Raw genomic sequence first — 14,695 nt, forward strand, 5'->3', positions numbered from 1 at the left:
GGCGTGACCATCCCCCCTGGGGGGTGATTTCTCGCTTTCTGTCTCTATGTCTCTCTCTGTCTGTCTGGCAAGTGCACGTGCCCTATAGCGAAAAAACCTCTCCAAAAAAAAAAATGCATCATGGCTTTTCCAATGATGCAATATTTCAGTAAAGTAGCAAAAGGGGACAGTGTGGCTGCATCCGAATCTTTGTTAATTTTTTGGAAATTTTATTGAAAGAGAGAGAGGCACGCTCAACAGGGTCTCACCTGGTGATCCTCTCCCCAGCTCCCTAGCCAGCCAGGATCATGGGTGCGCACAAGGATACTTGGCATCTCTTCCAGGTAGACCCAGGAACTGGACCCAATCTTCATATGACCTCCAGCGCTGCAGTGTTACTGCTGTGCCCCTGTGGCTGAGCCAGTCGGTTAATTTTGAATGAGGTTTTTATGTCTCTACTCTTGTGTGTTTGAGAATTTTTTTTTTTTAAAGAGAGATTCTTTTTTTGCCATTGGGTGTGTGCGCTCACTGGAAAGACAGACAGAAAGTGAGACGTTATTCCCCAGGGGGTATGACTGATACTGCAATCCCTTCTCCTTCATACTCCTCTTGGGATTTGGGCATGGAAAACACATGTGCCTGGCATGAGTTTAAGTCGCCGGGTCCAGGACTTGAACTGCTGTGGACTATATGGGAATCCAGCGACGTAACCATTACAGCATCTGCTGGTCCCGTGTGTTTGAGAATTTTTATGAAACCAAAATCAAGTGCCCTCTCCAATCCATGGGCGTTGATGGTGTCTAGCTCATTAAGTGGCCCCTGCCTGTCTTGTTGCTGCCACCAGCTGCTCTCCTTCCTTCTCTTCCACTGGTTTCTGCTCTTGCCCTGGTTTCTCTCCACAGTCTCTCTTGCAGGTTGCTGCCTTGCCATGATTACAATAATCATTCCAGTATGTGCAGTTCCCAGAGCCCTGAAAGCCTCTCCTGCCTTAGTTCTGAATTTCCAACCACTATAGACACCTCTGGATGTGTTCCAGTACACAGAGCATGTTTGCTTTAATTGGAACTGATTGCTGCTTCTCTAGGCCTTCTGCAGCCCTGTCCTATTCCTGTGTTGCCTGACTTCTCAATGGAATTTTCTTTCCTGAAAGCCTATCACAGGAACTCTTCAGCCTTCCTTGCCCCTACCTCCAATCAGTTGTCAGGTCTGCTATATTCTTTTTCCCTAGTCTCTTATTCCCCTCCCACTGTCTATTTTTCCCTCTTAGGCTTTATTACTTGTTGCCTAAATCATTATTTAATTGGTTTTTATGCTTAATCCAATCCAGTGGACACTCTCCAACCCAGTGGACACACCATTGTCAAGTGAGTCTTTACACATTCAGAATTACTCTATAGTACACAGAGTCCAGTTCTCTTAATCTGAAATTCCAGGCTCTTGATCTGGTCCCGGAGTGGCTTCCTGACTCTATCTGCCACATTTCCTGTCTGGCACTCTGACATTTTTTTTTCCCCCAACCAGAGCATTCCTGGTGTCTCAAACCTGGCACTCTCCTCCCTGCCACCGTTTCTCCCTTCCTCCCTCCCACTCTCTCTTCCTTCTTTCTTCCTTCCTCTTCTCTCTTTCTTTCCTTCTTCATTTCTTCCTCCCTCTCCTCCCTTCCTTTTTCTTGCCTTCTTTCTTGCTTGCTTTCTCTTTCTTGCTTTCTTATTTTTTTTTCTTGTGATTTCTGGTTTATGTATTTTTTGTGTGTCTATCTTTGTGGAGTATTGTGTGGCTTTTCAAAGCATGCATACAGTGTGTAATAAAGCAAGGATACAGACATATGCATCTCCTTCAGCCTTGAACATTATGTCATGCTCATACCTAATAGTTTCAGTTTCTTTTTAATGTATGAGTTGTATTGTCAATGTTATTATTATTATTTTTTTACTCTGCTATGGAATATCATTTCATAAACTATTATATATATTTACATAAATTCTTGTAACATATGACCTCCCACACCCAATCCTCATGCATACTTCAATATCTGCCATTATTCTCTCTACTTCTATGCTTTGAATCATTCAGTTTCCTCCATAGAATACAAGCATTCAGTATATGTTAAGTTGGGACAAACAGTGTTTGTCTTTTATAGTCTGACTTATTTCACTTAGCATTATATCTTCTAGGTTTGTCCACTTCGTGTTAAATGACAGGATATTGTTACAGGCTAAGTAGTATTCCATTATGCACATGTGCCACATTTTCTTAATCCATTCATTAGTTATTGGGCTTTTTGGTTTATTCTGTCTTAGCTATTGTGAATAATGCTGTAGTAAATAGATGGGCAAATGTCCCTCCAACAAAATGATTTCCTGTCCTTTGGGGAAATACCAAACAGTGGATTACTGGGTCATATGGTAGTTCTATTTTTAAATAAGAAATGAAGTTAAATAAAATAATTGTTTTATTTTCCACAGTGACTACTAATTTGCAATTTTACCAGCAGTGTACAAGGATACCTTTTTCATCCCCTTTCTCTACTAGCACTTGTTATTCCTTATGTTTTTGATCTTAACAATTCCATCTAGAGCTAGGTAATATCTCATTGTGGTCTTTTTTTTTTTGGAGTTTTTTTTTTTTTTTTTTTTTTTTCTATGGGGCACATCCCCACCCAAAAAACCAGAAGACAGAGAGACAGAAAGCGAGAAATTAGTCCCCAGGGGGATGGCCACACCACAATCCCTTCTCCTTCCTTCTCATCTCAGGATCTTGGGCACACATGCACATGCGCCTGGCGTGAGTTTAAGCCACCAGGTCCGGGACTTGAACTGCGGTTGACTACATGGGAGTTCAGCAACATAGCCATTATGCTAACTGCTGGTCCCTCATTGTGGTCTTGATTTGATTTCCCTGATAATAAGAGATGTCGAGTTTTTTTTCAAATGCTTATTAGCCATTTATTTGTTTTCAATGACCTATTTCTAAATTGGATTATTAAATGTTTTTATTTTTATTTTTGCATGGGTGAGCTGTTTGAGTTCTTCACATATTCTGGTAGACATTCCTTGTCAGAAGTATAGTTTGCAAATAGTTTCTCTCATTTTGTGAGTTGCTTATTGTTTCATTTGATGTGCAGAAGCATTTTAGCTTGATGTAATCCTGATTGCCTATTTTTGATGCTGTTGCCCTTGTTTTAGGGGTATTGTTTGAGAAATCTTTGCCTATTCCAATATCTTTTTGTGTCTCTCTGGTGTTTTTCTCTGGTAGTTTTATGGCTTCAGACTTTATGTTTAAATCTTTAATCCAGTTTTAGTTAATTTTTGTAAATGGTGAGAGAAGGAGATGTAGTTTTATTTTTCTGCAGGTAGATGTCCAGTTTTCCCAGCGCCATTTGTTGAAAAGACTTTCTTTTGTCCAATGAATTGTCTTGTACCCTTTTAAAAAAATCAGCTGCTTGTATGTTGTTGGATTTAGTTCTGGATTCTCTTTTCTGTTTCATTAATCTATGTGTCTGTTTTTATGCCAGTACCATGCTGTTTGGGTTATTATTGGCTTTGTAAAATATTTTAAAGTCAGGTAGTGAGATGCCTCCAATTTTATTCTTTTTGCACAGATTTCTTTGACAATATGGCATCTTTTGTGATTCCACACAAATTTTATAATTTTTTTCTGTTTCTGCAAATAATGCTGTTATTTTGATAGGAATTACATTGAATTTGTAGATAACTTTGGGTAGTATTGATTTTTAAAATTTTTATGAACTTGTTTATTTTCCTTATCAACCTTATTTCCACTTTGTATAAGAGTCTGTGGAAGAGCAGACTTAAGACCACTCAGTGGTTGTTCCCACCCACTCAGTGACCAGAGCATTGGGGGCTTCAGACCAGTCTTCGGTGGCAGGCTGAGCCCTCCAATCTTCAGTAGGGAACTGCTAGATGGCACAGAGGGCACCTGCATGCCTTCAGACTAGTCTGCAACCTCAGGCTGAGTGGCAGTAAACTCAGGAGCTGGAGCAGTCTATTCACCCTGAAATTCCTCCTTGGTCACAGCCTTTTCAGTTGTGGCCTGTTCTTCCTTTTCGATCTCTTCAGGATCTCTGTAGAAGTAGAGATCAGGCATGACCTCCAATGGATGTTCATAGGAAATGGTGTCACGCATGTGCAGAACTTCCCTGGCCAGCATCCACCACAACACACTCACTGAATGAGTACCCTCGTTGTTGCATGGGATGGCAATATCCACACAGAGGGGAAATCTGTGTTGCACAGAGCAGTGGCAGACAGATTAACATAAGATGTCTCTGTGAGAGGCTGGTGGTCGGCCCTGGGATCAGTAGCCACCAGAAGATGCGGCGCCCAGAACAATGCCTGGATCTGGTTAGTGAAGGTTCTAGGAGTGAAGTGACCAGCAATATGAGTGGCTCCAGTGGCAGCAGCAAACTTCAGCACAGCCCTCTGCCCAGTGTTCCTGGAAGATATGACACTGACGTCAGCAGGATTTTCAGTGGCAGCAATGGCACGAGCTGCCAGCAGAAGCTCCTCCCAGGTCCTCTTCAGATTTATGATGTAGAAGCCATCACTTTTCCTTTTGTAGATGTACTGTTCCATTTGGAAGTCAAGGTTGATGCCAACTAAGTGGGTTCCTGCTGCAAGGAATTTGAGGACATCCTCCTTCTTCATCTGTGGGACATGAGGGGCGCCTCCATCAGGAACCCAGAACAACGCCATATGGACCCTTGTTCGGGTACTGCAGAAAGCATAGTATTGATGTTTTAACTGTGCTGATTTTTCCAATCCATGAATAAAGGATGTCTTTCTATTTTCTGTGTCTTTTTTCAATTTTTTATTCAGTTTTTATAATTTTTAGTAGTGGATATAGTAGAGATTATTGACTTTTTAAAAAAAAATTTTGATTCTGTAATCTGGAGACCAGGCTTGAGGATATATATATCTTAAAAATAATTAGAGAGAGGGAAAGTGAGAAAGTAAGTTGTCAGGTCTGGGACTTGAACTGTGATCAGCCATGTGGGAGTCCAGTGCCTTCATCCACCACACCACCTGCCAGCCCCTAGATCATTGACTTCTGTGGTCTGATTTATTTCTAGGTATTTTGTGTATGTGTGTGTGTGTAAATGGAATTACTTTCTTCATCTCTGTCTCATTTTTTTTAATTTTGTTTTTTAAGAGGTTTTTTGCTATAGGGCACTTGTGTTTGCTAGAAAGACAGAGACAGAGAAACAGAAAGCAAGAAATCACCCCCCGGGGAGATGGCCATGCCACAATCCCTTCTCCTCTCTTCTCCCAGGATCTTGGGCAAGCACGCACACACATCTGGCGTGAGTTTAAGCCACCGAGTCCAGGACTCAAACCACAGTCGACTACATGGGAGCCCAGTGACATAGCCATTATGCCAACTGCTGGTCCCCTCTCCCAGTTTTTTTTTTTTAAACTATTATTTTTATTTAACTTTATTTATTGGTATTATTTTCCAGTTTGATCAAAAAGAGACAGAGAAAGAGAGGGAAAATGAGAAAGGAAGCCACCGGGTCCGGGACTTGAACCACGGTTAGCCATGTGGGAGTGCAGCACCTTTATCACCATGCCACCTGCCAGCCCCTCTCAGTTTGTTTTTTATTAGTGTACAAAAATTCTATAGACTTTTGAAAAATAATTATTTGTTTAATTTTTATTTATTCTTATCATTATTCTTCAATTTGCCATAGGGAGCATGCACTCACCAGAGACAGAGAGAAAAAAAGGGAAAGTGAAGAAGCAAGCCATCAGGTCCAGGACTTGAACTGTGGTTTGCCCTTTGGGAGTGCCTTTAACCACCACGCCACCAGCCAGCCTCAGCTATAGACTTTTTAATGATGATTTTTGTATCCTGTGACTATGCTAAATTTGTTTATCACATCTAAGAGATTTTTTTAGTGGACTTTTTTTTTTTTTCCCATATATACTTTCCTTATCCTTCATGGTCCTCTTGAATGCCACTTCCTTCAGGAAGCTCTTGCACATTTCTCAGCCAGAAGTAATTTCTCCCACTTCATTATTCCTCAGTCACTTCAGGATGTTCTTGCCTTACTATTTTGCTTATGTATTCTAGTTTTAAGGGAGTTATTACTGCAAAACAAAATATTTTTTTCCATGTTTGGGACCTTATACACTGGAAGCAATTATAATGCTTTTGGATTGGAGAGAACAATTCTGTCCCCTGACTACTTGGTGAACCAGTATGATAGCTAATGGTAGAATGGTGGGGGGAAATCTAACCTGAGAAGAATGGTTATGCCAAAGTGTTCTAAATTGCTTTTAATATCTCAGAATTGACATGAAAGAATAAAAAGAAACTACCCTAAAATGCAGTGGTGGTGTGGAATTAGAATGAAATATTAACCATGTAAATAAGAATTCAAGGGAAAATTACCAAACTGAACTCATTTACATGTGTAATTACCCACCTGTGATGATTTGACTGTCATATCTACTCCATCTTTCTCCTCCCACACCAAGTTAAAAATACTTAGTAATGAAAAAAAAATTTTCTAGACAAATACAATGAATTCTTGGAATTGGTGGTGGTGATAGGGTGTATACATGGGATTCTGCCACTTGAAACAAAATGCTTGAATTGTAATGGGCCTCAGCATGTGCTGTCTGGGTGTGAGAGAGATGTCCAGCAGATAAACATCACAAGCCAGGCTCAAACATGCCAGTCACAAGAGGAGCTCTGAAAGTTAAAGGAAACGTCTGCTGCTGTCGGGGATCAAGAATGCCATGAAAGGGAACCAGCAGTTAGCGTAATGGCTATGTTGTTGGACTCCCATGTAGTTGACCGCGGTTCACCTCCCGGACCCGGTGGCTTAAAACCCACGCTGGGCGCCTGTGCATGCGTGCCCAAGATCCCGAGAGGAGAATGGAGGAGAAGGGATTGTGGCGTGACCATCCCCCCTGGGGGGTGATTTCTCGCTTTCTGTCTCTCTGTTTCTCTCTGTCTGTCTGGCGAGCGCACGCGCCCTACAGTGAAAAACCTCTCTCAAAAAAAAGAAAAGAAAAGAAAAGAAAAGAAAAGAATGCCTTCGAAGAAAACCTGGCTTTTGTTAATGTGAAATCCATACGGCACAGTCAGTTGCCAACCTGAAGTAGTTGCTCCTTCAATAGGATGATACTGTGAAGGCCAAAAAAGAGTTGGGGGCGTGGGCTTTGTGTCTCCCTAGAAGGTCACTGTCTTTGGGGACCAAGGATGAAGTCAGAGCTGGGACAGAGAGGTCCCAGAGCTTTAAGAAGCAGAAGAAAATGCTTTTCCAAGCTTCTCAGTGTCTGGGTGAGAAGGAATTGCAAGCCTCAAGGGGTCTGGCGTGAGGCTGGGAATGCTCTCCAGGGGCCTGCAGTCCTGGTTGAAGGACCCTTGATGGAATCATCCTGGCCCACCTGGAGGGTCGAGGCCTTCCTTCCAGCCCTGGCCATTCTCAGGGTGGGCATCACTTTGGGGCTGTTCAGAGGACAAACCCTCTGGCCCCACCCAGGCCTGCTGATTAGGAACCTACATTTCAACAAGACCCTGGGTGATCCACATGCACTTTCAAGGGTGGGACTCAGGGGAAGGAGGCATTTCTCTTCAGTCTTTGTGAACAGAATGTTTCTTGTACTTATCTATTTCGGCACACTTATTTGTTAACCTAAATTGCCAAAAGGCATAGACACTCACTAGAGAGAGACAGAAAGATGCAGAGAAAGCACTCTAATGGGCATGCTCATACTGCAGTCCGTTCTCCTTCATCTTTCCATCCTGTTGGGATTTTGGACGTGCACACATATTTGCCTGGCTTGCTTTTCAAGCCACCAGGTCCAGGATTCGAAGTGTGGTCAGCCATGTGAAATCCAGCTCTTATAATCTCTAGGTTACGGGCTGGCTCTTGGCACAATTACTAATTGTCCCTGAGTACCATAGTCATGTTTTTCAGCACCACATACTGTAAAGTAGGTTAGTATTACTCTCAGCCTGAGTTGGATTTTGTTTTCCTGAATCAGACCACAAGGGGCCGCATTTCACCATATAAATATTCATTGTGTCCAGCTTGCTTCCAATAAAAGTGGTGAACAACGGAGTCCCCTTCCACGGGGAAGGCTGCTTCATTGCACCCTGGAGTTTATCCCTCCACTGGTGTAACTAAGCTCCTTCAGTAAAATAATGGTCAAGCCCTACCCTCCCAACCCCTCCAAGACAAATCGCCAACAGCTTAGGTTATTCAGTATTCATTTCCTAATGTTTATACCTACGCTCTCCGAGCATTTTCCCCAAGAGGCTAAAATTTTACATTGGAAAGTTAATTATGTTTTCTCTTCCAGTTATTACCTTTGTTTCTGGGTTTGTTACTAAATCCCCTCCTTTAAGTCTTTTTTTAAAAATAAATTTTATTTAGTTTTATTTATTATCATTATTATTTAATTTGACCAGAGAGAATGAAAGAGAGAGAGAGGGAAAGTGAGAAAACAAGCCTCCAGATCTGGAACTAGAACCATGGTCGACCATGTGGGAATCTAGCACCTTAACCACCATGCCACCTGTCGCTCCCTCTTCCCCCCTTAATTCTTTTTTATTTGGAGAGGTTTTTCGCTATAGGGCACATGTGCTTGCCAGACAGAGAGACATAGAGACAGAAAGCGAGAAATCACCCCCGGGGGATTTATGCATGCACGCAACACACGCCCGGCGTGAGTTTTAAGCCATCGGGTCCGGGATGTGAACCATGGTCGACTACATGGGAGTCCAGCGACATAGCCATTACGCTAACTGCTGGTTCCCTTCCCCCCTTAATTCTTATGAGCCCTTAATGCTGTGTTGGTTAGCTTAGTTTGGAACTGCCCACAGAGAGGTGTTAGACTTCTGGGATAAGTGCATTTCTCATCACTTTGCTGATGTGTCTGGCTCACAAGACTCCCCAGGAATCCTCCCGGATGCCATTGGCTGCTTTGCAAAGGTTAAGGAACAATATTTTCTTATTATAAGACAAGACACACTATTCAAATGTGAACAAGTAAATTCACGTCACACTTCTATTTGCTGAAGCATATATTTTTTAACACTTGTGCATTAAATTATTATATTCAACAGAATGTAGCAGAGGCCAAGGGGTTGGTCATGTGAGATCCCACCAGGCTGGGAAGACTGGACACTTGAGCTTGAGTTCTACTGTGCCTCTAACTAATGGAACAATTCCCATTCTTGGCTCTTCATAGCCCAGCCTCATCTATATAATGAAGTTGGATTAAAATGGTTTGTTGGTTTCCTTTTTAAGCCTAAAAAAGCAATTACAAGCATTTTGGTATTTTAATTAAGTATCGATTTGAAGTGGAAGCTTTGATCAATAGCTGATAGGGGATCATATAAAGCATATATAATCCAATGGACATTGTTTAAAACCTTGCCTATTTGAGAACCAAGACCGCAAAAGAGGCTTAGAATAGGAGTGCCACCCACATTTCTGCTGCTGCATAACTAACAGTGGTAGGTGGCTGGCAGGTGGCATGTCTTGAAGATATTCTTGAATCAGCTCATGGAATTCTGAATAGAATTAAAACATGGACACGTGAATACTTTTTTTTTTTTCAGAGATTTTTTGCTATAGTGCATGTATTCTCACTAGAGAGACAAAGTGAGAAATTATCCCCTGGATGATGGCCATGCTACAATCCCTTCTCCATCTTCCTCCTGGGATTTTGGGCACGCACGCACTTGTGCCTGGTGTGAGTTTCAATCTGCTAGGTTGGGGACTTGAACTGTGTTTGGCCATGTGGGAGTCCAGCACCTTAACCACTGTGCCACCTGCTGACCCCATGAATACTTTTATTAAACAGCCTTGCTGCTCAACATTTCAACAGGGATTTTTTTTTTTTAAAAAGAGGGTTTTGCTATAGGGTGTGTGAGTTCGCCAGAAAGACAGAGAAAGAAACCGAGAGATCACCCCACCCAGGGGGGATGACTACACCACAATCCCTTCTCCTCTATTCTCCTATTGGGATCTTGGGCACGCATGCACATGTGCCTGGTGTGAGTTTAAGCTGCCAGGTCCGGGACTCGAACTATGGTCAACTACATGGGAGTCCAGAGACATAGCTATTATACCAACTGCTGGTCCTGGGATTGTTTTTTTTTTTTTCTAATGGGAGGTTTTATTTATTTATTATTATTATTATTATTTTATTTTATTTTATTTCGCTATAGGATCTGTGGACTCACTGGAGAAAGCGGAAAGAGAGACCACCCCCAGGGGAGATGGTCACGTTGCAATCTCTTCTCCTCCATTCTCCTCTTGGGATTGTGGGCACGCTAGCACAGGTGCCCAGTATGAATTTTAAGCTGCCTCATTCGGGATTCAAACTGCGGTCGACTACATGGGAGTCCAGAAATGTAACCATTAAGCTATCTGCTGGTCCCTCAACAGGAATCTTAATTGTTAAAATGCACTCGTGATTTCTTTTGTCATCACGTGAATTGCTATGGGTGAAAAAGATACATGTCTTGCTATAGTCATCTCACTTACTTGAGTTCTCCTGTTCTTTCCCTTCCTCCGTGGCATTCCCTTAGTAAAACCATAAACCACCAACACTTAAATTAGCCTGTGTTGGATGTCAGCCTTGGAGCAGGGTGAGCAAAATCCCTGACGCCGGCCCACTGGGCAGTTTCCAAGGCAACGGCTGCTATCTTTCTCTCCTGTCTGAGAAAAACCTAGGAGAATCCAGTCCTGATGTGCTCTTAAGAGCATCAGTGTAGAGGAAAACAGTCTATGAACGAGGAGACTTTGACTCTAGCCTGCTTTTGCTGTTCCCTTGAAGGGATGAGTCTTATTCACATTTATTTTTCTCTAGGTCTACAATGAAGATTGAAATTGAACTGTTTGTGATGAGCAGTTAAAACCATACACAAAATACGTGCAGACCTCTAGTCTTAGATAATCGTACGGATTAAGAAGTAGTAGAATTCGCATAGGAAAATGGTATCATTTTGTCACGTAATATGGGAAACATTAACATGAGCCAATATACAAAGGCAGGGGAAAAAAAGCAAGGGACTGTCCCCAACCAGTGCAGCTCTGATTCCGACCTTCAGTGGTTTTCTCATTGTTGATAGGACTATCGGATTTATTGTTCAAATCAAAGTGCCTCGGAGAGTAAAAAGGGAAACTTGATAATTAAGTCGGGATGATATACATTTTCCCAGGCAACCAGCACACAGGCTTCCCTGGATTGTGCGCCTCACAGTGAAGAGCTTTTTTGAACAGTCTTCCTTAGCTAATGGAGTTTGAAGACCACTAGGATCATGTGCTAAAGAGAGAGGCTGAGTCTTCCGAGGAGAGTTAAGTGGAAATGGAACAGGGGAACAGAGAAGTATGTGTACTGGTGAACAGCAGCTCAAGGATTATTTTTATTTATTTTTTTGTTACAGAGTGTGTGTGTTTACCAGCAAGAGAGAGAAAGCACCCCCTTCCTTACCCCCAGTGGGACATAATCATGTTGCAATTCCTTTTCCTCCACTTCCCTTTTGCATCAGGATTTTGGGCAATCACTCATATGTGTCTGCCATGTTTTTCAAGTTGCCAGGGCTAGGACCAGAGCTGCGGTCAGCCACATGGGAGCTGGCTCCCTGTGCACAGCTCTTAACCATGGTGGTCTGGGGCTGGCCACTAGGGAATGTAGTTTTACTCTTATTTATTCAGTGAAAGAGAGAGAGGGAGAGAGGGAGAGAGAGAGAGCACTCCCCCAAAGGGTTTTGGGTCATGTACACGTGTACGCCCAGCATACTCGGAGGTCTTTGGCTGTCATCTGGCAATTCTGTCATCTGTTCCCTGTGGGTCAGCCTCACAGAGTAGCATGTTTTACCACTGGAACACCCTCTGGCCACAGTTCAGGGACGTTGACGGGACATCAGAAGGTAATGAATGAAAAGGCCATGCTAATCTCTCAGAAAGCACAATTTGGAGGTGGCGTGTTTGCAACTTTGTCTAATAGAGAGTTCGGTAATGATGATTTATGTTTGTACAGCAATACGTAAGATTTTTTTGGGGGGGAAATCAACCCAATTAACATGAAAAAAATCTTTGTTTATGATTAATCTTCTATTTCCTAAAGAAATTCACTCAAAGTAGACATCACAAGCTTATGAAACCTTTGTATTGTTACTCGCAAAGAAGTAAACTGAGTACACCATCCATAGATAGTGGTAAGAGAATAAACTGAAAAAGCTATAATTTTACACTGCAAAATATATTTACCTCAGGATAAAAATACATTTGTTCTTTAACTAGGTGAGGCATCCTGATGAAATAATGTTTTTGTTGTTGTTGTTTTTTGGCTATAGGGTGTGTGCACTAGCCAGAGAGACAGAGACCGAGAGACAGAAAGTGAAGAATCACCCCCCCCCAAGGGGGATGCCATGCCAGGATCCCTTGTCTTCCATTCTCTTAGGATTTGGGGCACATACACACACATGCTTGGCCTGAGTTTTAAGTCGCTGGATGCAGGACTCAAACCACAGTTGACCACATGGGAATCCAGCAACATAACCACTATGCCATCTGGTGATCCCCTCATGAAATAATATTAAAAATACCCCAAAAATGTGCTTTTACTGCAGAAAAGTTAATAGGACAGATAACCAAAATAATAAAATCACCTGTAATCTCAGGTTCTCTTAAGTATTTTAGTATATATCCTATCACAGATTTCCTATGCATTTTATATATATATACATATATATATACACACACACACATATATACACACATATATAGATATAAATAATTATAAAATTGACAATTATAAAAATGACAGCTTGCTGTTCATATTCCATATTAGGAACAGGTTTCTATGTTAACAGATACACCTTTTTAAGTTTGTATTAACAGCTGTATAATATTTCACAGCATCGAATAGTTCATTTATACGTGAGGTTGTTTCCAGACATCTTATACTTTACAATGTGGTATTGAACATCTCCTGGTGAAACCTTCACATAGTGAATGACTGTGGATTGTGTGAGTTAGATCTCAGTGGGCTTTGTCGATGATCCAAATGTGGAATGAACACGCAATAGAAATGAGAGAGTACACGTACATACTTCTGGCCCAGCCTTCCACCCCTGGATATGTCAGCTTCTCATGTTTTCATTTTCTTTTTTGTAATAACATTACAAAAATTAGAGATAATTGGGAACCAGCAGTTAGTGTAATGGCTGTTGCTGGACTCCCACGTAGTCGACTGCGGTTCACGTCCTAGACCCCGTGGCTTAAATCTCACGCCGGGCGCGTGTGCGTGTGCCCAAGATCCTGAGAGGAGAACGGAGGAGAAGGGATTGCGGCGTGACCATATCCCCTGGGGGGTGATTTCTCGCTTTCTGTCTCTATGTCTCTCTCTGTCTGGCGAGTGCACGTGCCCTATAGTGAAATCCTAAAGAAATTCACTCAAAGTAGACATCACAAGCTTATGAAACCTTTGTATTGTTACTCGCAAAGAAGTAAACTGAGTACACCATCCATAGATAGTGGTAAGAGAATAAACTGAAAAAGCTATAATTTTACACTGCAAAATATATTTACCTCAGGATAAAAATACATTTGTTCTTTAACTAGGTGAGGCATCCTGATGAAATAATGTTTTTGTTGTTGTTGTTTTTTGGCTATAGGGTGTGTGCACTAGCCAGAGAGACAGAGACCGAGAGACAGAAAGTGAAGAATCACCCCCCCCCAAGGGGGATGCCATGCCAGGATCCCTTGTCTTCCATTCTCTTAGGATTTGGGGCACATACACACACATGCTTGGCCTGAGTTTTAAGTCGCTGGATGCAGGACTCAAACCACAGTTGACCACATGGGAATCCAGCAACATAACCACTATGCCATCTGGTGATCCCCTCATGAAATAATATTAAAAATACCCCAAAAATGTGCTTTTACTGCAGAAAAGTTAATAGGACAGATAACCAAAATAATAAAATCACCTGTAATCTCAGGTTCTCTTAAGTATTTTAGTATATATCCTATCACAGATTTCCTATGCATTTTATATATATATACATATATATATACACACACACACATATATACACACATATATAGATATAAATAATTATAAAATTGACAATTATAAAAATGACAGCTTGCTGTTCATATTCCATATTAGGAACAGGTTTCTATGTTAACAGATACACCTTTTTAAGTTTGTATTAACAGCTGTATAATATTTCACAGCATCGAATAGTTCATTTATACGTGAGGTTGTTTCCAGACATCTTATACTTTACAATGTGGTATTGAACATCTCCTGGTGAAACCTTCACATAGTGAATGACTGTGGATTGTGTGAGTTAGATCTCAGTGGGCTTTGTCGATGATCCAAATGTGGAATGAACACGCAATAGAAATGAGAGAGTACACGTACATACTTCTGGCCCAGCCTTCCACCCCTGGATATGTCAGCTTCTCATGTTTTCATTTTCTTTTTTGTAATAACATTACAAAAATTAGAGATAATTGGGAACCAGCAGTTAGTGTAATGGCTGTTGCTGGACTCCCACGTAGTCGACTGCGGTTCACGTCCTAGACCCCGTGGCTTAAATCTCACGCCGGGCGCGTGTGCGTGTGCCCAAGATCCTGAGAGGAGAACGGAGGAGAAGGGATTGCGGCGTGACCATATCCCCTGGGGGGTGATTTCTCGCTTTCTGTCTCTATGTC

The 14,695-nt window shown here is 41.9% G+C and overlaps 1 pseudogene; it reads right to left on the bottom strand.

Moving 5' to 3' along the window:
- Window positions 1-3,790: 3,790 nt before the first annotated feature.
- Window positions 3,791-4,694, bottom strand: LOC102475416 (40S ribosomal protein SA-like; annotated as a pseudogene).
- Window positions 4,695-14,695: the final 10,001 nt, after the last annotated feature.

The sequence above is a fragment of the Tupaia chinensis genome, unplaced genomic scaffold (genome assembly GCF_000334495.1).
Source record: "Tupaia chinensis unplaced genomic scaffold, TupChi_1.0 Scaffold000443_1, whole genome shotgun sequence".
Lineage (NCBI taxonomy): Eukaryota > Metazoa > Chordata > Mammalia > Scandentia > Tupaiidae > Tupaia > Tupaia belangeri.